At 43.6% G+C, this 23,972-nt stretch overlaps 1 protein-coding gene across 6 annotated transcripts in view; it reads right to left on the bottom strand.

Annotated features, from left to right (window-relative positions):
• The window catches only part of LOC121281137 (janus kinase and microtubule-interacting protein 2-like), a 294,067-nt gene that overhangs the window by 165,674 nt on the left and 104,421 nt on the right, over window positions 1-23,972 (bottom strand). For 2 of the 6 annotated variants that reach the window (XM_041193857.1, XM_041193859.1), the window contains exon 2: window positions 3,612-3,681. The exons of the other annotated variants lie outside the window; for them this stretch is intronic. The gene's annotated coding sequence lies outside the window, so the exon portion shown is untranslated. The remainder of the gene's footprint in view (window positions 1-3,611; window positions 3,682-23,972) is intronic. 6 annotated transcript variants of the gene reach the window in all.

Below are 23,972 nucleotides of genomic sequence, written 5' to 3'. Positions count from 1 at the left end.
GAAAGTGCCTGGCATTTCCCCTGACTGTGTGGTAATGCGGTCTGCGGCTAGACAAGTTCTGTCAGTGGAGGCTAAAGTGGCACTACACACAAAAGATCCAACAGTCTGGTTATCTGAAACCATTGTTAGGGGTCCAGAGGACCTTAAGGAGGTAATAAATAGATCTTCCTTGTAGAGGGCTAGCTGCTGACCCACTGTTAAAAATATGAGTTCAGACTGCACACGTTGAAGTTGAGGCAGAAGCAGTCCCTGAATGCTACTACATTAAAAATGAGGTGCTGATGAGGAAATAGAGGCACCCTCACACCTGCAAATGAGGGTGGATAGTGATCAACCAGGTAATGGTGCCGCCGAGGTACCATAGGCATTATATTACATTACGGCTAGCTCAAGGAATTCTGATGGCTGGGTATGTCGATATATTTAAAACCCAAGCCCGCATAAGCCAGCAATTTTACTTGCCACATCTCTACAGGGATGTAATAAGGTTTTGCAGAACCTGCCACACGTGCCAGGTTGTGGGAAAACCCTAGCCTGTAATAAAACCTGCATCTATGTTTCCAGTGCTGGCTTTTGGGGAACCATTCAGCAATGTGTTAGTGGTGTGTATGAGGCCCCTGCCCAAAACAAAATGGGGCTGCCAGTATATCCTTACCATCATGGATGTGGCTACCCACTTCCCAGAGGCCATTTCCCTGAGAACCATATCTGCCAAAACAGTGGTGGGGAAATTAAGCCAATTCTTGACAAAGAATGGACTATCCAGCGAGATCCAGCTGGATCAGGGCTCAATTTTCATGCCCAAAATATTCCAGGAAGTTATGGGAAACCTGGGCATGACCCAGCTGAAGTTTTCAGCATATCACCCACTGTCATGGGGGGCGCTAGAAGGGTACCACCAGATGCTAAAAACAATGATCAGAGCATAATGCCACAAGTATCCCCATGACTGGGATATAGGACTAGGTATTCTTCTGTTCGCTACCAGGGACTCACCCAATGAGTAAACTGAATTAGTTTACAGGCACCAAGTGCAAAGGCCACTGAAACTAATCAAGGAGTGGTTTTTAGAACAGAAGGAGGAAGCCTCCATGTTAAAGTGCACTGTGGGGTGTACCTAAACCACATGGACTGTAGCAGTTCAAGAAGGCAGCTCACCACCACCTTATTAAGGACAACTAGGGAAGGGCAATAAATGCTGACCCAGCCAGTGAAGCCCATATCCCATGAATGAATAAAAAAAGTGTTCTGAGAGTAACTCATGAGTGCCTGTGATGTGGCCTGTGGAAACTTAAATATCTCCCAGACAGCTACGATAAAACAGGAAAACAAACACACCAGGGCCGGAACCTTTCAGCCTGGAGACTGTGTTAGTGCTCCTACCAATGCCAGGTGAACCTTTAAAAGCCCTGTTCAGTGGCCTGTACAGAGTAGCAAAGAAGCTCGGGCAAGTAAACTATCTAATTGAGACCCCAGATCAGGGTAAGAAGCAAAGGCTGTGTCATGTCAACATGATAAAGCGATATCACAGCCAAGAAGAGGACAAGCAGGTAATGGTCTGTCCCATTGCCACTGACCTAGAGGATGAGGGTAGCAGTGGGGATGAATTGGAGGGAGATGTGGGTGAGGCCCACATTGAACCCCCTACTACCCAGCTAGCCAACAGTAATATTAGCGAACTTAGACTCCTTATTCATCCACCAAAGTGCAGAACAGCGAGCAGACCTGACAGCCTGCTCACTCCATTTAAAGGCTTATGCAGTGACAAGACAGGCTGCACCACCCTAGCTCTACATGATGTGGATGTGGAGGAGGCCCACCCATTAGGCAACATCCAGAAAAGCTGGCCCAGGTTCGGGAGGAGATTCTCTATATGCTGGAGCACCAATTAGTAGAGCCTAGCAACAGTAGCTGGAGCTTCCCAGTTGTGCTCGCGTCCAAGCCAGACAGCTCCACTGGTTCTGCATTTACTACCGAAAAGTTAATGCAGTGACTCGAGCTGATTCTTACCTGATACCCTGACTGGAAGACTGCATTGACAGGGTAGGTAAAGCAGCTTACTTTACAAAGATAGATTTACTCAAGGGATACTGGCAGGTTCCCATGACTGCCCGCCAAAAGGAAATCTCCATCTTCGTAACTCCGGATGGTTATACCATTATTGAGTCACACCATTTGGACTTCAAAATGTCACAGCCAACTTTAATAGGCTGATGAACCAGGTAGTGAAGGGCTTATCCAATTGTATAGTGTACATAGGCGACCTCCTAGTGTACAGCGACACCTGGGAAACTCACTTAGAGCAACTTTTCCAGAAAGTATAGTCAGCTGACCTAGTAGTCAAAAGACGCGTTCACTAAGGCTCAGCTGACCTATGTAGGACACAAAGCGGGTCAAGTACAAGTACTGCACAGAGCTGCAAAGGTACAAACAGTAGCACAGTTCCCCATTCCCACAGCAAAATGGGAAACCATGAGGTTATTGGGGATGTGTGGGTTCTACCACAAGTTAGTTCCAAACTTCAGCACAGTAGCCACCCCACTGACAGACATACTACAGAAAAAAGCAAAGGCAGTATGGACTGAGAAATGCCTGGCAGCTTTCGAAAAGCTGAAGGCCATTTTAATAGGCGAGCCTGTGCTTACAGCTTCAGACTTTAACCAAGCATTTAAAGTGGCCATCAATGCGGGTGACATCGGGGTAGGGGCTATCCTCCTCCAGGAAGATGAATTAGGGATAGAGAGACCAATCGGGTACTTCTCCAAGAAACTAAACAAGCATCAGAAACAGTGCTCCACAGGGAAGCCCTCCATTTATTACTAGCTCTCAAACACTTTGAGATATATGTCTGAAATGGACACAGTCTATACTGACTACAACCCATTAACCTTTGTGGAAAAGATTAAGACACAGAATTCCAGGTTATTGCTTTGCAGTTTGTTTCTCCAACCAGGTTACAACTGAAGAAATAATAATGACTGTGGAGGGGCGGTGTGTGTGTGTGTGTGTGTGTGTGTGTGTGTGTGCGCGTGCGTGTGTGGCTTTATATTTTCTTCCCCCCTTGGAATGAAATGAGAATGAATTTCATTTAATTCATGGTGCGGGGTAAGTTCCATGTAAAGCTGATTATAGCCATAGCCATGAATTACTTACAAGCATATTGAAATTTTTATGGGAGACTTGTGTGTTACTAAAGAAATACAAGCCAGGGCACTGAGCAAAAGATGGTTGATAATGTAAAGTGAACACTTTCTGGAAAATTTCTAGGTGGATTATACTGACGTACCTGTCCTGAGATAACATGGAATGTCACACCTGAAAAGGCCTTCTTCAAGAAGAGACACTTAAAAGGAAGATAGGAAAGAAGCAAAACATTGAAGTTTAATCTCCTGTGGTTGTTGAGGCAAGAGACTGATTTGCACATTTCAGCAGTCTACCAAAAGTCCATTTCCTGATGATTTATATCTCAGAATGTGTAAATAGATCTGATATGAATGCAAGATGACTAGTTCCCCTCATGGAATATACAGAGACAATGGGTTAAAAAGCTAGCTGCAGAGCAGTGCAATGTGTGCTGGTGTACTGAGAGAGTGACAGTACAAGGAGATTACCTGGTTATCCAAGCAGTTGCAGGCAAATTCTCTCTCTTTCTCTGTTGCTGAAAGCGAGGCTCAACAGAAGCTGTAGTCAAAAAGGAAACAAGACAAATTCTTTAGCTACCCTGCAGAACCAAGTGACTCCAAACTCACCGTGAAACTGCCAAAGTCAGCTCTACCGGAATCACTCAACTTAACAGGAGCAACGTACCACCATCTATGCCTCATGGATAAGCCAAAGACTGATTTGTATATTTTTTTAAAAACTTTCATTTGGACTCTTAACTTCTCATTTCTGATCTGTACGTGTATGTGTTGCATTTTTATTATTTTTTTCAGGTTGTAATAACTAATAACCTTACTGCTTCTTTGACTCAAGAAAGCATGGCTAAATTGGCTCCTTCTAAAAAAAATAAATACATTTGGGCTGAGAAAAGGTGCCCACGGGAGAAAGGGATGCTTTTAAATTAACCTTGTTGTACCAAGGGGGTTGAATAAAGAAGGGCAGCCAGCTCATTCTTCCTCACCTGGGAGCCTAATAAAATTGGGGTCCCGTTCAGGAAGTTAACAAATTGGGGGACTTTGCACAGGGACTGTTCATAACAATAGCTTATTAAAAGGTATGAAATGAAAGAACTATAAAGCATTCCTTGTTTACTAGCACAATAGATGAATCATCAAAGCTCACATTTAACAGAAATGTCAGAGTAACTTCAGTCATGGCCAATAAAGGAACATCATATTAACAACTGCCCATCAATACTTCTAAAAATTGGACACAAACAAGCTGTTAAGATGGTTGATGCAACTCGGTGAATTTTTGGCATCAGACAATATCAAGACTCTGGCAAATATCTAATTATACATAGACATAGGTGAGGATACCACACAGTCATTTGTGGAATTCATACATCTCATTGTTTAAGGGTGGGCCGACCCCTAATTACTATGGAGCTTCCAGACTGCCTATTTCCATGTTTCATACTGGACAAAGGGGTGATTGAAACTTAATGGCCACTATCAACTTCCCATTGCATCACGATGGCCTCCGCCATCCAAATTAGGCTGTGTGGGCCTCAGAAGTGTTACCCTCTCGTCATGTGATTGATTTCAGGGCCTGCACCCTTATTACCTCAGGACCCAGCAGATCCATCAGGACCATCAGTTGTCAGCCAGTCAGAGAACCAGACTCTGAAACTAACTGCAAGTCATCAAGCAGCTAAAGTACTTGACCTGTTCCCAGTTTCAAAGCTCAACTGGGGACCAACCTCCTAGATATTCAATTATAAGAAACCTCACAACCTGCTGTGAACCATTTGCTTTACAGGACCTTCACTTCAATTTTACATCATTAAATCCATTCAAGAAATGACAAACCTGTCACGTGGGAGGCCAGAACTGTAAACCAGAGACGGAATTAACTGTAAGCTGAAGCAGTGCACCATCATTATCTGTATCCAATCTTTGTGTGTGTGTGTGTGTATGCGTGCGCATGTACAAGCATGAGACCAAATGTGTTACTTTGTGTTAATCTGAGGTAATTGTGAAAGAATAAATAACCTTCTTTATTTTAAACTCATGAAAGCTTGCAGCTGAATTATTTGATTGGAATACACACTCCAAGGGTAAGAAAAGACACACCTCTTTCCATACAAAACACAGAGATTATGGGCAGTAAGAGAGCAGATACTGTCTGTGACACTTCTGAGAGAGTGCTCCTGAGCACATTCATCGCTGTTGCAGTTCACTTTTTCAGTCATACTCTTGGGACCACTGAAAGAATATCCTTGGAATATGGCAGGTCCTGGGGACCATAACTAATAGCCTGACTTCAAGGTGAATGACCAGGTGTGTAAAGATTGCTCACTATTGTAGAAGTGAATGTCAATCTGATATTTATCTATACCTATTTCAAAAGAAAATACAGGTTAAAAATGTTAATATCTCTAGTATCTTCATGGAATAAGTTGCATGTGGATTGACCAATTGAATCTGACAAACTCAGTATACTTGACACAAAAAATTATCTAATCCTTTGAATTAGCAACCAAAATAACACAGCAAAGTGGGATTTCAGTAATAAAAATATTCAATTGTTAGATCATTGTGAAATAAGAGCAGGCTGCACAGGTCTCAAACAATTTAACATACTGAGAGCTTTGATATCTGTGAATTATTCAGTCAAATCATCTTCAGTTCGCTTCAATCTAGATTTTCCAATTGACGTTGCTTTACCAATAAATGGTTATTGCCAGTATTAAATGATGACAATTGAAATCCAGGCTTCTATCTTTGCCATGCACACTTTCAGGTTTTACTTCCTCTTGTAGCAGAATGTGTAGCATAAAATTCTTCAGTACACGATTTTAGCTCACATGTTAGCCCACCCTAAAATAACTATTTAGCCATTATGGGCTGAAGAATACAGTGGTGGGGGTCAGGGGGTGGCAATGGCTCATCACGCTCCCCCCACCCCTCGTGCTCCCAAAAGCAAAGCGCTATGGAGCTGATACGCTCCATGACAGCTCACTCCACAGCCATAAAGCACTGTGGGGTGGCTAAACGAGGTCCAAGTGGGGCTTCCGCACCTCACTGGGGAGGAAGTCCTGCCCTCTAGAGCTGCCAGCCAATCCAATTGGCTGGCAGCTCCATTAGTCCCGACAGTGCCAAGAGCGTGTCAGGGGCTGCAAGAAAAGAAGGAAGGCAACCCATGGGTCCCCGGAGCAGGTAAGTCCAGGGTCTTGGGCAGGTCAGGGAGGAGGGCAGGGGGTGGGTTTCAGGTTGCAGGCAGGTAGGAAGGGGGGTGGGGGGGGTGGGGTTCAATTTTGGCGGGGTTGAACCCCCTGATCAGCAAAAGGCAGCCCCCAAAGGATGGCATCCCCCCCTTCCTTCCTGCCCTTTGAGAAACTTCTGTAAAAAAAATCACAGTGCCTGCTCCCACCCGACTGTCCACGCCAAATGTTTTATGGCATAGGCAGCGTATTATCAGGGTCAAGTGGCTTGGTTTCAAGCCTAATTAACCCTTGATTGTTTAGTTAAGTGCTGGATGGGCAGCTGATTTAAGCACCCGCCCACCCCCTGTATTTTGGGAATGAGCAAGAAGGTGGTGGGGTGGGCAGTGGCCCAATTTTACATGCCCCCCCTACCCAAAACATCCCCAGCAGGGGCACGTAAAATGCAGCCCTATGTTAAACCAGTGCACCAAGAAATTTTGTGTGAACAGGCTATGCAATGTGTAAATATTTGAATATGACCTCCCTTATACTGAGTCTGTGAATGATTTTATCACCCAGATGCATATAAAAGCTTCCTGGTCACAATGCTATTCTCAATATTTAAGTTTCATTTGTTCTGCTTTCCCCAAGTAAAATTAACCATATGAGCTGAGCAATACTCAAATGCGTATTTTGTAGGATAGTTCCATCCCTAAATGCATTTGATTTCGTAAATAATTATGTTATTTATCTGTCTACTGCCACATTGCTCATGAAGCATGTATAATAAGGGCAGGCAGTGAAAAGATTTCTCATTCCCTTACTGTCAACCAATCTTAAGTTTTGGGGAGATTAAGAGTTGACTAGCATATGGTTAAGCCTATATGGAAACGACAATGCAGTACTTGGATGACAGGCCAGGACATGTTGTATCAAACTCTTGAGTTACAGGAAACAAGTAAGACAGTAACAAAAGATCCGATTGCAAAGCCAGCTTCAATCAAGCACCTTATAAAGTGGATCAAACATATCTGCCTGTCACTCAATGGATTAACTCAAGCAATTAAGTATAAAGCGGTCTATGTACGCGAATTACTCAATGTAATCCCTTGATTGATGGGCACGATGGTTGATCTGTTGTGTAGGGATTTCACCAAACTAGTTGGCAGCTAAATATAGCTACAGCTGATGAGCAACCAAAGGACCTGAAGTAATTAAACTTTAATAGCGCACTAAAACAAGAAAAGGCTATATATATATATATATATATATATATCTATACACACACAGACAGAAATTAAGGAAGTGAGAGCAAAAGAGTGCTTTCCAATGCTAATCAGATGTCTTACAATGTTGGAACATTTAGTTAATAATCTATTGGTTGTGGATTCACCACTCACCCCCAGTCACTTACTGTGGTATGGTTCCAAAAACACTGGTAACGCCCCGAAACCCAGTCCCAAGATGACCATGATGTGTGAGCCTGGGCTATTATCAGCAGGCCACCTGAACAGGGCATCGCAACTATTCCAATCCTTTTCTCGTCTAATGTTCACACATAAGCACGTTTCAATGGGGTTCAGTGAAGAGCAATCAGGAATGCAAATCCTAGTTTTTTTTTCCCTGTTCACTCATTCAGGAGAGTTGAAATCCAATTGTGGTGTCTCAACTGCTAATTTAGCTGAGGTCAGCTAATTTAGCAACAGACCTACAATGCACCCTGCAACCTATGGTCCATATGGCTTACTACTATTTCATGTGGCGTCTCTACCTGCTAAACCATTGGACAAACAAAAGAAATAAGCTTCAAATTACTCCATGCAGAGCCTTGATCCAGCAATGACACCAATTTCAGCAAATTTTATTAACACATGCTGCACAGCACATGCACTATACAGCAGTCACTCAATACATGAGAATATCATGAGTACAGTTTAATCATATCAAAAAAATCAGGCTCTTTAGAAAATTAGCTGGGTTTGAAATAAAGCAATGAGATTTAAACTCTCATTTTTTCATTTGACTGATCTACCACCTTAAGAGTGCAGGTGTTGCTGTTCCTGTATTTCGCCATCTGTAAATATGCTAATTTGCCATCTAAGATCTCATGCATGAATGCATGCCAAGTTTATAGCCTCTACATTCAGAAGTGCAGGGAAGCAATTTACGAAAAGGGAGATTTGTTCCTGAAGATATGGCTGCATTTTGAACTTCCTCATCTCCTTGTAAAAAACCCGTAGGCAAATAATCTAAAGTGTAGCCTTCAGTCATTGATTGGGTTTAACTTTGCTTCAGACTGTATTACATTAAATATCCCCTCTGGAGAAACACTGTGTGGTAAAATTGCACAATATCACCTCACAGGTTTTTCTGATATTCATAGCTGGCATTTTATTCTTTGTTCCTTTTTATGCAGAACGGGGGGGAAAAAAAGTACACTACATAGCTGGCATCAACATATGGAGGTTCTCTGACTTTGGCCATGCAAAACGTAATAGGTGCTTCAATCCTACATAACTGAAATGTAGAATTAATGGGGAAATTTGACCATTATCTGCTCACTGAAACACTTTACCACAAACACTTAAATATCGAGTTAAGACAGGAATTTGTTAATTGCAGTGAGCAATGCAAAAACGTTAAGGTGTAATTATTAAGTGCATATTTTCTAATAAAGGCCAAGCCTATATTAACTACCAGAACATTTAAATCAAGAGCTGCAACCTTTGTGTGCTTTGGAACTGTATGCTTTCATACTGCATTGCTGCAGTCTCCTTTACAAAGGAACGTTTTCTGTTTCACCTTCATTTCACCTCTGTGGATGAGCCAGTGTGGAAGGGCAGACCAAGACTGCTAATCCCTTTATGGCTGTCGGAAGCTGGTTCATTTTTGCGATGAGATGGATAGCAAATTAACTCCCTTTCTTCCTTCTCCAAGTAGGAATCCACAGCAGTGCGGCTGAAGATTGATAACATTTGTCACTTCATTTTAAAATGTTTTTGGTATTCCCAGCATATGCATTTGTGATATCTACGATATGAGGACAGCCCTCTGATGCCTCCAGTTTAATTGCTAGTGCATCAAAGAAACACAAATTGATTAGAAATAGCTATTTAATCACCAACAGCTTTCACAGGCACTCGTGAAAATGTTGAGTCTTCAAATAGTGTGGTTATAGTATTGCGGGATGCACTTAAACCCACCTCACCATGCAAGATACAGATTGTCAGCCAAGGCTTTTGGGTTAGCTTTGTGAGAAACAGTAGCAAAGAAGAAACAATAGGCAATACAGTCCAACTATTGACAATAGATGTTAAAGTATGAGGAGGCTTACTGCACTTAAACTATTAAGGCAGAATTTTCTGCCTGTTGGGCAGGCGGGCCCAACCCAATCTCCGGCTGGCAGGGAGCCAATCACCGCCGGAGAAGCGGGCCCTGCCGCCATCTTACGTGGGCGGGCCAATTAAGGCCTACCCAGCATGACGTCTGGCAGGAAGCACTATGCGCTCCCTGTGCAGGTTGGGGGGGGGGGGGGGGGGGGGGGGGGGGGGAATTCCCGAAAAGTGAGAGTGCGCTCTTCCAATCATGTGCCTCAGGGAGATCGCTTACACTTTGAAAAATAGAAAAACAAATTCCCTAACATGTCCCCCTCATGTGTCACATGAGATGGGACATGTTCATAATTTACATAATAACTTTATTAAATTTTTTTAAACCCTACATGAAACCTCATCCCACCGGTGGATGAGGTTTCATGTTTTATCTATTTGCCGCCGGGGCTCCTGGCCTGCCTGCCAACCTTAAGGTTGGAAGGGCAGGTCCTTTAATTGCATAATTGATCCTGTCAATGGCCTCAATTGGCCATTGACAGGTCGGCAGGCCCGCAGCTGATTTTGCTGCGCCCCCACCTTCCTGGAAATTTAAATGGGGTGGGGTGATGTCGAGGGTTCTGCCCGACATCATCCCGCTTTATTTTGCGCGTCGGCGAGCGGGCCCCGCCCCCTGTTCGTCGACGGCAAAATTCTGCTCATAATCTTTTTGATGTCAATACATTTTTTTAAGCAAGTGATTTGGATGGCTAATGCATTTTTTTTTGAATGACAATTTTCCTCCTCTCCTGAAGCTGTTAAAGTCTTGCTGGCATATAGATCCATGGCATGAATTATCTACGTTATTTGACCATAGAAGGTCCATTATAACACTATCATTTGTTGGGCTGCAATCAATGGGAGCCAAGGCTAATTTTCCATATAATAACCCAGGCCGTGTAACCATAGTATGCCTTGCTCTATCCAAACTGATCAGCACAGGCTGGGATAAAATTTGGAACTTTACTGCCTGTATGGCTCAGCCACTCAATGTGTAAATCTGTTTAGCCATAATAATTAAACTGCTTATTTAGCCGTAATACTTCCTTCTTAATTATTTTTTAAAACCCAAGCTTGACCTCATTTAATCATTGCATCCTGATTACCTTCAGTTGCTCTTTTCAACCTTCATGCCCTGACCTATAAGCCTTGCTTCTTCACCTAGGAACCAAGGGCCTCAACAAATGTAGCTGATTTACATAAGTACTGTATCTGATTCCGAATCAGATTTGAAGTTATAGGGATGGCTCAGGGGGAGAAAATGTGAGCTGTGGAAGTCAACAGACCTGTTTCAAGGAGTGGAGATTTGATCTCCTGAAACATGTCCCTAACAACATAAGGTGATCAGAAAGCATTTATGTAAATTTTTCCTCAGGAGATCAAGGTTGAGTTAAAGTCCAAGATAGGGTAAATTATAGACATATTTTTTGTTGCACATGTCCTTATTTTCTGGTATAAACTAGCGAACTAAATGCCACAGATCTGAAGAAAGGGGAAACGGTAATAACTTCAAAAGAAGAAATTGTGTGAGTTTCACAAAACAGAACCGTTAAGCAATTGGGAATTTTTTTTTAATTCAAAAGGGATAATCATAGCATAAAGGATTAACTATAATAATGGTTACGGCACACGTGCGTAAGGAGCTATGTCACAATGATGTCACTCACTGATAGAAGATGACTGAGATGCATCTTAGCGAGTAGCTCCAGCTATTGCTTGGCCTTGTTTAACCTTTGTAAATAGTTAGTATGTAAATAAATGTGTTTTCAACAAAAGACCATTGCTTCCAGCAAGATCTTTCCAGAGTAAGAAGCTAACAAATCCGGAGATAAAACCATGATAACAGAGTAATGAAAGTTAGTGATCAGCACCAAAGAAAACAATTTATAACAAATCTCATTCAGGCACATTCCCAGTCAGTGATGCATAATCTGAGCTCAGCAATGATGGGCGAAAGAGTACTACAATTAGCCTCAGAACCACTGGGCTAGAAAGGGATTAAAAAAAACAAGGCTGGAGTTCTCACTGTCAAAAACTCAGTGACTTCAGTACTTGCATGGATATTGGCTGAGGCCATCAGGTTGGGTGCGTTGATAAATGCTGAGATTGTCTGTTACCACTCACTGTTTGCATGGTCTCACACACATTGAACAGTCACTTGAGTGAAGTCCTTGTGTTGAGAAGTGTCTATGGAACAGTGTGACACAAGGAGCTGGATTTTTAGGTCCCAATATGGGTGGGCATGGTGACAGGTGGGCATGGAATTTTGCACTGCCGGTCAATGTGTGGGTTCCCTGGCTCCATATCACCCTCAGGCCATTCTCCCAGAGGCAGGATAGGGGCCTGTGGGAGGGTCAGTAGGGATACTCACCCGTAATTGGCTGACTGTTTTTTAAATATATAAAGAGCAAGAGAATAACTAGGGAAAGAGTAGGACCAATTAGGGGCCGTAGAGGTAATCTGTGTGTGGACCCGAAAGATGCGGGTGCAGTCCTCAATGAATGTTTTGTGTCGGTCTTCACAATAGAAAAGGACAACGCAGATATAGCTAGCAGGTTGGAGGACTATGAAATATTGGAGGAAGTTAACATAGGCCTGGATTTTTCCTGTCTTGGGCAGGCTCGGTGGGAGTGGGCGGGGGTGGTTGCAGAGCCGACCACCGGCCGTGATCAGCTCTGCACCGCTATTTTACGCAAGTGGGCCAATTAAGGCCCACCCAGCATAATACACGAGCGGTAGTGCTGATCACTACCTGTGCAGACAGGGGGAGGAGGGACAGTTGGGTCCAGCAGTCTTTCGCATGAAAGAGCACTTCAATCTCCCTGAGGCATGGAGCTGCATCAGGGAGATTGAAGCACTTTTGAAAAAATGAATACGTGCAATAAAAATTTAATGAAACAAGTCCCCTCATGTGACTGTGTCACATGAGATGGAACATGTTTTTATTTGTCATAAAAAGTTTTTATTCAATTTGTAAAAGCTCAGGAAACCTCATCCCACTCATGGATGAGATTTCTTAAAAAATGTTGGATGGGCAGCGTAAATTCAAAATGAATTAGTTCCTTAATGGCCTTAATAGGCCTTTTAATGATCGACGGGTGCGCAGCCGTCTCCTGCGTGCACCCACTGAAGGAAACATCACAAGACAGCGCAATGACATTGGGACACACGCCCGACATCATCACCTGTCATTTTACGTGCCGGCGTGTCGGGCCCACTCCCGCACACCAACTGCAAAATCCTGGCCATAGAGAGAGAGGGGATACTAGTGGGTTTAGCGGCCTCAAAAGTGGATAAATCCACCGGATGAGATGTATCCCAGGCTGTTGAGGGAGGCAAGGGAAGAGATATCAGGGGCCCTGGCAGTAATTTTCAAATCCTCTCTGGCCATAGGTAAGGTGCCAGAGGACTGAAGGACTGCAAAAGTTGTCCCATTTTTAAAAAAGGAAGGGATAGACCAGGAAATTACAGGCCAGTCAGTCTAACCTTGGTGGTGGGGGAGTTACTAGAAAGAATTCTGAGGGACAGGATTTTTTGCGCTTGGAGAGACATGGATTAATCAGGTATAGTCAGCATGGATTTGTTAAGGGAACGTCGTGTTTGACAAATTTGATCAATTTTTTTGAGGAGGTAACCAGGTATGTTGATGATGATAATGCATTTGATGTGGTCCACCTGGACTTTAGCAAGGCTTTTGATAAGGTCCCTCATGGCAGACTTGTCAAGAAAGTAAGAGCCCATGGGACCCAAGGCAAAATGACACATTGGATCCAAAATTGGCTGAAAGGCAGGAAGCAGAGGGTGGTGGTAGAGGGATGTTTCTCTGACTGGAAGTCTGTTTCCATTGGGGTTCCGCAGGGCTCGGTGCTGGGGTCCTTGCTGTCTGTGGTGCACATAAATGATTTGGACTTAAATGTAGGGGATATGATCAAGAAGTTCGCGGATGACACGAAAATTGCTAGGGTGGTAAATAGTGAAGAGGATACCGATGGACTGATCAGGGCAGAGCAGTGGCAAATGGAATTCAACCTAGAAAAGTGTGAGGTAATGCACTTGGGGAGGGCTAACAAGGCAAGGGATTACAGTATGAATGGTAGGACCCTGGAAAGTATTGAAGACCAGAGGGTGGTGGGAGTCTGGAGCTCTGCCTGAAAGGGTGGCTGAGTCAGAAACTCTCGTAATATTTAAGAAGTATTTAGATATTCACCTGGGTTGCCATAGCCTCCTTGGGCCATGTGCTGGAAAATGGGATTAGTGTAGTCAGATCTTTGTTGACCGGCGTTTACACGATGGGCCAAATGGCCTCCTTTGGTGCTGTAGATGTCTATGAGACTGGGATTTTCCCATTGGCCTGTTCTGACACCGAAAGTGACAAAGACCAGTTTGTCTTCTTGGCGGCGGCTTCAGGGTGGCAGACCAGGGGGGCCAGCGCTACAGGCAGGCTTAGAGGCCCTCCCTGCCTGCCCTAGCGACAGCAGCAGCTGCAGGTCACCCTATGGAAAAGCTGCCCTGCCACAATGGTGGCCTGCTAAATAGGGCTTTTCTAATTTTTAAGTTAAAAAGGTTGGAGAGAATGCACCTCAAAATGTTGGCACCTTCTCATTCACTTACCCTGAAAGGTAATCGGCTGCTTCTTCCAAATTGGAGGACTTCCTCTCGGCTCACCAGCTTTGAGAGCCCACCCGCTGTCCCTAACTTGATGGCAAGCCCACCCTCTGGCCACTAATTGTGCAATTCAGGGAAAATCGCAGACAAATGACTGCTACCCACACAGTGCAGGCTTCTGATCACCATTTGAGCCTGACAACAGGGCCCTGAAGGCCGCAGTGAAAACCCCACCTAGGGAGTAAGCGCCTTCAGGAGAGGACAAAGGTGAAGAGAAGAATAGCAGAAAAGGAACCTAAAAAGAACCCAATAGTTGTTTTATTCCTGTGATAAATGTGCACTTGGTGTCACTTATTGATGCACGCAAGTACGCCATTTATGCAAACAGTAGTTTTCTGCCCCAACGATGGGGCTGTGGTGCTCAAATCATTCCCAAAGCAGCGTGAGGAGGTGAAATAAAAACAGAAAGTGCTGAAAAAACTCAGTAAGGTCTGGCAGCATCCATGGATAGAGAAACAGAGTCGACAGCCAGAATTTTCTAGCCCCTCACGCCAATGTGAATGGAGATTTCAATGGCTCACCAGCCCCACTGCAGGGGAATCCACTGTTGGGGTGGGGGGGAGGGGCTGGAAAATTCCGGCCAATGTTTCAAGTTGAATATGACTCTTCTCCGGAACCCAATGTGAAAAGGTGGTTGTGTTAAATTGTTCACTCCTGAATGCTGAGCACACAAAGGTTCACATATGCATATATATAGTATAACTGACCAAAAGAAAGTTTTGCCACCACGATTTCTGAGAAACTTTTTAACCAACAGCAAATCTAAAGTTTTTTTCTTGCTGCTGCCGTGTGACAAACCGAAGGCAAGGGATGCAGTGGGGGCAATAAAAAGGTTCCCTCAAAACTGCAGGTGAGGTAGTTTCATTTCAGAATGGGAACATCACAATGTGAGAATATTAGAAACTTGCAAAATTCCAAATTTTTATTGACATTTTTGAGGATTTAAGGAGCCTGAAAACTGCTCAGTTATTTTGTCCCTTCAGGATGTTTCCAGAAATTTGTTTTAGGAGGGGTTGTGGGAATATGCTGTTTGCAAGCTAACTAAAACGCTTATTTAACTCAGTCAGTTTTGGAAAATGGTACTCATCCAAAACGATTATATCTGGAATGTTAACGCTCTCCACAAGCTCTGAATAACCTACTGAATGTTCTGATTTTCTTTCAGCTTTAGCAAGTCAATTAAAATGTCAGAAGTTGACTGCTAGCAAAACTTTGGAGAGTAGCAGACACGTGTACCTGTGCAGGGTTTCCAAATTTCCTTTCTCCCTCCCTTGCTTTATGGCATTTACTCTATCTAAGATAAGGTTTCTAAACAAGGTAAAAACAAAAAAACTGCGGATGCTGGAAATCCAAAACAAAAACAAAAACAGAATTACCTGGAAAAACTCAGCAGGTCTGGCAGCATCGGCGGAGAAGAAAAGAGTTGACGTTTCGAGTCCTCATGACCCTGTCGAAGAGTCATGAGGACTCGAAACGTCAACTCTTTTCTTCTCCGCCGATGCTGTCAGACCTGCTGAGTTTTTCCAGGTAATTCTGTTTTTGTTTTTGTTTCTAAACAAGGTGGTCACTCATATTGTGAACCTAACAAGTTTGACCAGAATGGCAGATAAGTGGAATGCAACCCGGCTGAGTTTGAGCAATCCTCGTCCATGAGCCACACAGCAGCTGGGGTGGCTGTGCAGCAACAAGGAGTAGGAACCCTGCGCGATTTCTCTCTCCTCTTGTCAGGGCTGCTGAGGCCAACTGCTGAACTTTAATTGCTGCCAATCGAGACCAATTAGTTCAGCATGAAGAATCAAAGCTGAGGCATTCTAATCTATATGGCTCTGTACTGCAGCAAATGGACCTTATATCCATTCAATTATTAGCAGGGCTAATATGAACAGTTTGCATTTATTTAATTAGAAAGCAAAAGTTGTGAAGGCAGACACAGGAACTCCACAACTGATAAAGAATCTGTCTGTGTCACACTGCTGCTGTACTATAATGAGAATCTTCTTCAGCAGGCAGTGGACAGCCACACTAAATCTAACTTATTCACTTGATTGGTTACCAGAGAGTTAAGTATAGTTAAAGATGTGTTCCAAAAGTGATAGTGACATGAAGTGACTTCTGTGCATCCTTCAAGGCAATTTGTTTTTGAAGGATTTTGATCATTATCAGAAATGCTATGAACTAGAAGCCAGGCAAGGCCTGCACCTTATTGGCAATAAGTCAAAACCTAACACTGACAGATATTAGCAGAAATTCCCAATTTGATTATTGTATAAGATCAACTGTCATTATTGCTAGCTTCATAACATTGGGCAGAATTTTTCCATCGGCGAGCTGGGGGTGGAGCCCGTTCGCCGACGTGAAAATGACGCAGAGAGGAACCCCCGTCATCCCACCCCATTTAAATATTCAGGAAGGCGATCAGCTGTCCACCCGCCGACCTGTCAATGGCCAATTGAAGCCATTGACAGGGTAGTTAAACCAATTAAAGGCCCTGCCCGTCCAACCTTAAGGCTGGCGGGCAGGCAAGGAGCCCCGGAGGGCTTCTGAAAAAACATGAAACCTCATCCACTGGCGGGATGAGGTTTCATGTCTGTTTTTAAAAAGTTTAATAAAGTTTCTGCGCTTTTTATTAACATGTCCCATCTCGTGTGACATTGTCACATGACAGGGACATGTTACTAATTTTTTATTTTTCTATTTTTGAAGTTTACAAAGCTTGCACCGATCTCCCTGAGGCAGCACTTAGTCTCAGGGAGCTGTGTGCTTTTTCGCTCGCATGCGCGAAAGAGCGCACTCTGACAGTTGGGGAATCCCTCCCCCCCTGCACAGGAAGGGCAGAGCGCTTCCCGTCGGGCAGGCCACCCACTTAAAATGGTGGCGGGGCCTGTTTCGGCGGCAGCAATTGGCCAACCGCCCGCTCATCAAGGGAAAAATTCTGCCCATTTAGTTCAGCTACGGCTGCTTCTCAAGTCCCAATTTTAGCAAAAGAGAAAACAATTTTATTCAATCAAAAGTTAAAATGCTCATATATAATGAAAGACATACTTGGAAAAGCTGAGGTTTGAGCAGAGACACATATGACAATTTTTTTCTTGTTTTGGTTGCCAGAACTCATCACCTTACCCAAAGCAAGCTACTTGAAAGCCCACGGGTAGAAAATGTATGCATGCTCTCTCTAGGTTTAGTCCAGGCAGGTGCAGGTTGACAAGTCTAAGCTTAGTGTTATTGCTGGAGTTTACTGGCAAGCTTCTTATTGCTTGTCCAACTAGACCAGCCTGACCTGTAAGAGAACTGATTTGTTGGGTTGTCTAGACTAAGTGGGAAGGATCCCAGTGATAGAGCTCCCCTCCATATGTTAGGACTGAGAGGGCTGGCTGAGAAACAGTGCCCTAGAACACAGTAGAGCTTTCCGGATCACAGTACTGTAAAGCTACTAATGTCAGCTGTAGCTCAGTTGGTAGCTTGTTGGCTCAAGTCCCATTCCAGAGACTTAGGCACAAAATGGAGGTTGACACTTCTGTATAGTGCTTAGAAAATGCTGGAGATGCCGTTTTTCAGATGAGACATTAAATCTGTTCTTTGAGATGGATGTAAAGACCCCAAGCCATGATCTTGAAGAAGAGCAGGGGAGAACTCTTCAGTGACTTGACCAATATTTATACCTTAATCAACATAGCTAAAAAAAATTATCTGGTCATTATCACATTGCTGTTTAAGAGAGCTTGCTGCACCTAAATTGGCTGCTGCATTCCCTAACACTAAAACAATGACTACATTTCAAAAATATTTAATTGGCTGGAAAGGGCTTTGGTACACCAGAGGTTGAGAAAGGTGCTACAAAAATGCAAGTCTTTCTTTTGCAATAGATATCGGATTACTGAGTTTGTGGGTGAATGTTCTGGTGAAGAATAATGTGACCAATAATATAATGAAGATAGCATAAGTCCTTTAATTCTATTACTGAACTCGTGTGGGCTAATTATCTTAATCCTGCCCTTTTTTAGATCCATTTACAACTCAAAACAGTCAGCCTACAAATCCAGCTTTTACTAATATACATCAGGTGCTCCAACTTTCTTCCCTGCCTGCTGGGAACCATGATACCGAGTGATTCTTCAGCAGCATAGCAGCTATCGTTGCATAGCATACTTAACTCTCAGTTGGCAAGTTTTGGTTCAAGCCCCGTTCCAGAAACTTGAGCGCAAAATTTAGGCTGACATTTCAGTTCAGTGCTGAGAGAGTGCTGCACTATCAGAGGCTGAGGCTGAGCGTCAACTCGCAGACACCTCCTCCTACCTCCCCCTGGACCATGACCCCACCACTGAACATCAAGCCATTGTTTCCAGGACTGTTAATGACCTCATCTCCTCTGGAGATCTTCCTTTCATAGCTTCCAACCTGATAGTCTTCCAATCTCGGATAGCCCGCTTCTATCTCCTACCCAAAGTCCACAAACAGGACTGTCCCGGCAGACCGATCGTTTCAGCCTGTTCCTGCCCCACGGAACTAATTTTTTGCTATCTTGACTCCATTCTCTCTCCCCTTGGCCAGTCCCTTCCCATCTATATCCGTGATTCCTATGACACCCTAAATCATATCAACAATTTCCAGTTCCCTGGCCTCAACTGCCTCCTCTTCACTATGTTCGTCCAATCCCGCTACACCTCCATCCCCCACCAGGATGGTCTGATGGCTCTCCGCTTCTTCCTCGAACAGAGGCCTGAACAATCCCCATCCACCACTACTCTCCTCCGTCTGGCTGAACTTGTTCTCACACTGAACAATTTCTCCTTAAACTCCTCTCACTTCCTCCAAATAAAAGGTGTAGCTATGGGTACCCGCATGGGCCCCAGTTATGTCTGTCTCTTTATGGGGTATGTGGAACATTCCTTGTTCCAGTCCCACTAAGGGCCCTTCCCACAACTCTTTCTCCGGTACATTGATGACTGCTTTGGTGCTGCTTTATGCTCTCGTCTGGACCTGGAAATATTTATTAATTTTGCTTCCAATTTCCATCCCTCTATCATTTTCACATTGTCCATCTCTGACACTTCCCTTCCCTTCCTTGACCCCTCTGTCTCAATTTCTGGTGATAGATGGTCCACCGTATCCATTACAAGCCTACCGATTCCCACAGCTACCTCAACTAGAGCTCCTCACAGCCTGCTTCCTGTAAGGACTCCATCCCATTCTCTCAGTTCCTTCACCTCCGTCACATCTGTTCTGATGATGCCACTTTCAAAAACAGTTCCTCTGACATGTCTTCCTTCTTCCTTAACCGAAGTTTTCCACCCACGGTGGTTGACAGGGCCCTCAACCGTGCCCAGCCCATCTCCCACTCATCCACTCTCACACCTTCCTCTCCCTCCCAAAAACATGATAGGGTCCCCCTTGTCCTCACTTATCACCCCACTAGCCTCCGCATTCAAATGATCATCCTCCGCTGTTTCTGCCAACTCCAGCATGATGCCACCACCAAACACATCTTCCCTTCACCCCCCACCGGTGGCATTCCACAGGGATCGTTCCCTCCGGGACACCCTGGTTCACTCCTCCATCACCCCCTACAACTCAATCCCCTGATACGGCACCTTCCCATGCAACTGCAGAAGGTGCAACACCTGCCCCTTTACTTCCCCTCTCCTCACCATCCAAGGGCCCAAACACTCCTTTCAAGTAATGCAGCATTTCACTTGCATTTCCCCCACTTAGTCTACTACATTCATTGTGCCCAATGCGGTTTCCTCTACATTGGAGAGACCAAACGCAGACTGGGTGACCGCTTTGCAGAACACCTTCGATCTGTCCGCATGCATGAGCCAGACCTTCCTGTCACTTGCCATTTCAACACTCCACCCTGCTCTCATGCCCACATGTCTGTCCTTGGCCTGCTGCATTGATCCAGTGAAGCTCAATGCAAACTGGAGGAACAGCACCTCATCTTCCGACTAGGCATTTTACAGCCTTCGGACTGAATATTGAGTTCAACAGTTTTAGATCATGAATTCTCTCCTCCATCCCCACCCCCTTTCTGATTCCCCCCTTTCTTCTTCCAATAATTTATATATATTTTTCTTTTCCCACCTATTTCCATTATTTTTAAATGTATTTCCATCCATTGTTTTATCTCTACCTTTTAGCCTATTTCAATTCATTCACCCCACCCCACCCCCACTAGGGCTTGTCCTGCTTTCTACCCTTAATTAGCACATTCCTTAGATAACATCACCACCTTCAACACTTCTTTGTCTTTTTGTCTATGACATCTTTTGGCAATCTCCACCTATCACTGGCCCTCTATCCAGCTCTACCCCACCCCCCCACCCCAAACCAGCTTATATTTCACCTAATTTCTATTTTTACTTAGTTCTGTTGAAGAGTCATAGAGACTCGAAACGTTACCTGTATTTCTCTCCACAGATGCTGCCAGACCTGCTGAGTTTTTCCAGGTATTTTTATTTTTGCTCTGCACTATCAGCGATGCCTGCCTTTGGATGGGTTATTAAACCAAGGCCCCAGATACCCTCTCAGGTGGGCATCAGAAGAGCAGAGGAGGCTTCCCAGGTGTCTTGTCAACATATATTGCCAACATCAGCAAACAGATTATTTGGTCATTGTCACTTTGCTGTTTGTAGGGCAGTGCTGTGTGCAAACTTGCTGTTGCATCTCCTACCTTACAACAGTGACTGCTATTCAGAAATACATCACTGGCTGTAAAGTGCTTTGAAATGTCCTGAGGTCATGAAAAGTGCTGCATAAATGCAGTTTTTTTTTCCTTTCTTTAAGATAAAGAAGGCCATCAATAACGGTTAGTACGAGAAAGATGCAGCGTTAAACAACACAAAGCTGATGGTCCTGGACCACATGAAAGACATTTCCCCAAAGCGGTCCATGATCTAAGAGAGTGAGTATGTGTGAGTGTGAGTGAGTGAGAGAGTGAGTGTGTGAAAGAGTGAGAGTGAGAGAGTGTGTGTGAGTGTGAGTGAGAGTGTGAGCGTGAGAGTATGTGAATGTGAGAGAGTCTGATTGTGGGTGTGAAAGGGTGAGAGTGAGAATGTGAATGCAAGAGTGAGAGGAAGTGTGAGAATGAGAGTGTGAGTGAGTGAATGTGTGAGTGAGAGTGAGTGTGAGAAAGAGTGAGAGTGAGTGTGTGAGAATGAATGTGAGAATGAGAATAAGAGAGTGAGAGTGAAAGTGTGAGAGTGAGTGAGAGCGTGAGAGAAAGTGAGTGAGAGAGAATGAGTGAGTGAGAGTGTGTGTGTGTGTAGCCCCCTTTTAATTTGGGAGTGATTCAATTTAAAAAATAAACAGCAGCAAAGCAGTAGTCTGAAGCAAGCTAAAGGTTTGCTTATTATAAAACTACTGCTGTAAGTTACTTAAGTAAAAGTAATAAAGGTACTAACAGAATACATGCAAAGATTAAGTGCAGATAAGAGTAAATGGTACTTATAAAAATGAGATTCCATTCAGTCCTTTAATGTATTGTTGCAGGCCTGTAGCTTACAGTTGAAGTATTAATTGTCTGGAGTAAAGTTGAAGAGTTGTGTTCAGCAGCTGTGATAGCTTCTGTAATTGAATAGTTGGAGGCTGCCTTTGTAGATTGGCTCAACAGAGTTTCAGGAGAGAGTGAGAATGTTTTTTGTTCCTCAAGTTTTGCAAGGTTAGTTCTAGGTTACGGCACTTGCAGAACGCTTAGACTCTTTTGACAGAACAGCAAGTGATTTCTGGATACCTTCCTCTTTGTCCTCCTTTGGCCAAGATGTCTCTCAGATTTCCTCCTAGCATCTGCACAAAATGGTTCTTCTCAGCCAGGCTTTATTCAATTCAAAACTCAAAATGGCTGCTATCCCAAACAGTTGAATCATGCTTCTATATTAGGTATTGGATTATCCCAGGTCTGAGGCATAATCCCATCTAATATCTTTTAACCAAGGTAATCATCCAGGAGTTTGAATGGCTCCCATTCTTCCAGCATCGGCAGAGAAGAAAAGAGTTGATGTTTCGAGTCCTCATGACCCTTCAACAGAAGGGTCATGAGGACTCGAAACGTCAACTCTTTTCTCCTCCGCCGATGCTGCCAGATCTGCTGAGTTTTTCCAGGTAATTCTGTTTTTGTTTTGGATTTCCAGCATCTGCAGTTTTTTGTTTTTATCCCATTCTTCCAGGTTAGGTGAGATGGGAAAGAGCTATTCACGCCTCCAGGGAAGCAACTGTCAATGAGTTTCCGTTTACCCTTGTAGAAGCATGCATTGAATTTCAAATGTCTTCACATGTCTGAGATGTCTATTTGCAATCCACTTGGAGCCTTCTAGAAGCTTGACAAACATTGCAGTTGTAACGGGTCAGGTGACTTTTGAAAGCCATTTTTAAAGCTCCTTATGTTTATTTAAAAGAATGATTAGCTTTCTTCACAAAATGTATAATATAACTTCAAGTTCATGACAGTTATCAATAGCAACAGAGCACAAAGAGATAATAAAGTTGCAGAATTACTTCACACATGCACATTTGCCAAGCAAATTCCCAGTTTATGCCCGAATGCAGCAATCGGACATGAACGAGAACTTGCAATGGTGCTCCACCCTTCAGGATAATCAGTTGGGAATTTATGGGATTCCAAAGGAATTTGGACAAGTCCAAACTCTCAGCATCAATTGAAAGTGTACAGGAATACCTAATCAATCTGCCACTTCCTTAGCTGAATGAGTTATATTCCCCTTCATCTTTAGAAATAAAAAATATAGGTCATGCAATGTGGTACAGCCACAGAACCTGATGGACTTTGACTTTGTTTGACCTCAACAATATGAAGGAAACTGGTGCAGAGAAAAGCATTGCCTTTCCATTTATCACACTCAGTGCTGGCATCAATCACTCACAAATCAGAACCAGCTTGGCTACAGACAGTAATTCCTTTATATTTCTCTATAATGTAATCACAGGTCAAGTATAGGACAGGTTAGAAGGAATAAATTGTGCATAAATCCCAAATTCAAAGATAAAAATCCTATTCCAGAAATGTAATATTTTCCACTTCCCACATGAGCCATCCGGGATCTCCCTAAAATAAGGTTAACAGTTTAGTAGCACTTCTGTGCAAATTGTGAAAAGATTTGTGCTGTGGAGACTACACACAGTAACATAAAAAGTAGATTATGGATGGCCCAATTTATTTCATAGAGCACCGTACTACCACTCCCCAAATGGTTTATACAGGACTCAAGTTTTGATCCCAGAGGCTGAATGAAACTGTCTCAAACCCATTGCCCCACATTGGTACATTTACATTAACTTATTGAATAATAACTCTTTGTACAATTTAACTAAACTCTTTTTATGTTTTACTCAAAAGTTGAAGTCTTGACATTTGTAGTTTAATCCACTGCAGCCTAAAAGTAACTAGTAGTGAAATATTTAAGATACCAGTCAGGCAAACATATGAAATAAGAGCAATAAGCCATTCGGCCCACGAGCCTGCTCCACCATTCAATAAGGTCATGGCCGATCTGTCTGTGTTTTGAATTCCACATGCCCATCTGCCCCCGATAACCTTTGATTCCCTTGCCTAACAAGAATCCATTGACCTCTGCCTTAAAAATATTCAATGACCCTGCTTCCACCACCTTCTGTGG

This window comes from Carcharodon carcharias, chromosome 8 (assembly GCF_017639515.1).
Source record: "Carcharodon carcharias isolate sCarCar2 chromosome 8, sCarCar2.pri, whole genome shotgun sequence".
Taxonomy (NCBI): domain Eukaryota; kingdom Metazoa; phylum Chordata; class Chondrichthyes; order Lamniformes; family Lamnidae; genus Carcharodon; species Carcharodon carcharias.
The sequence above is the reverse complement of the archived record's forward strand: the minus strand, read 5'-3'. Positions and strand labels throughout refer to the sequence as shown.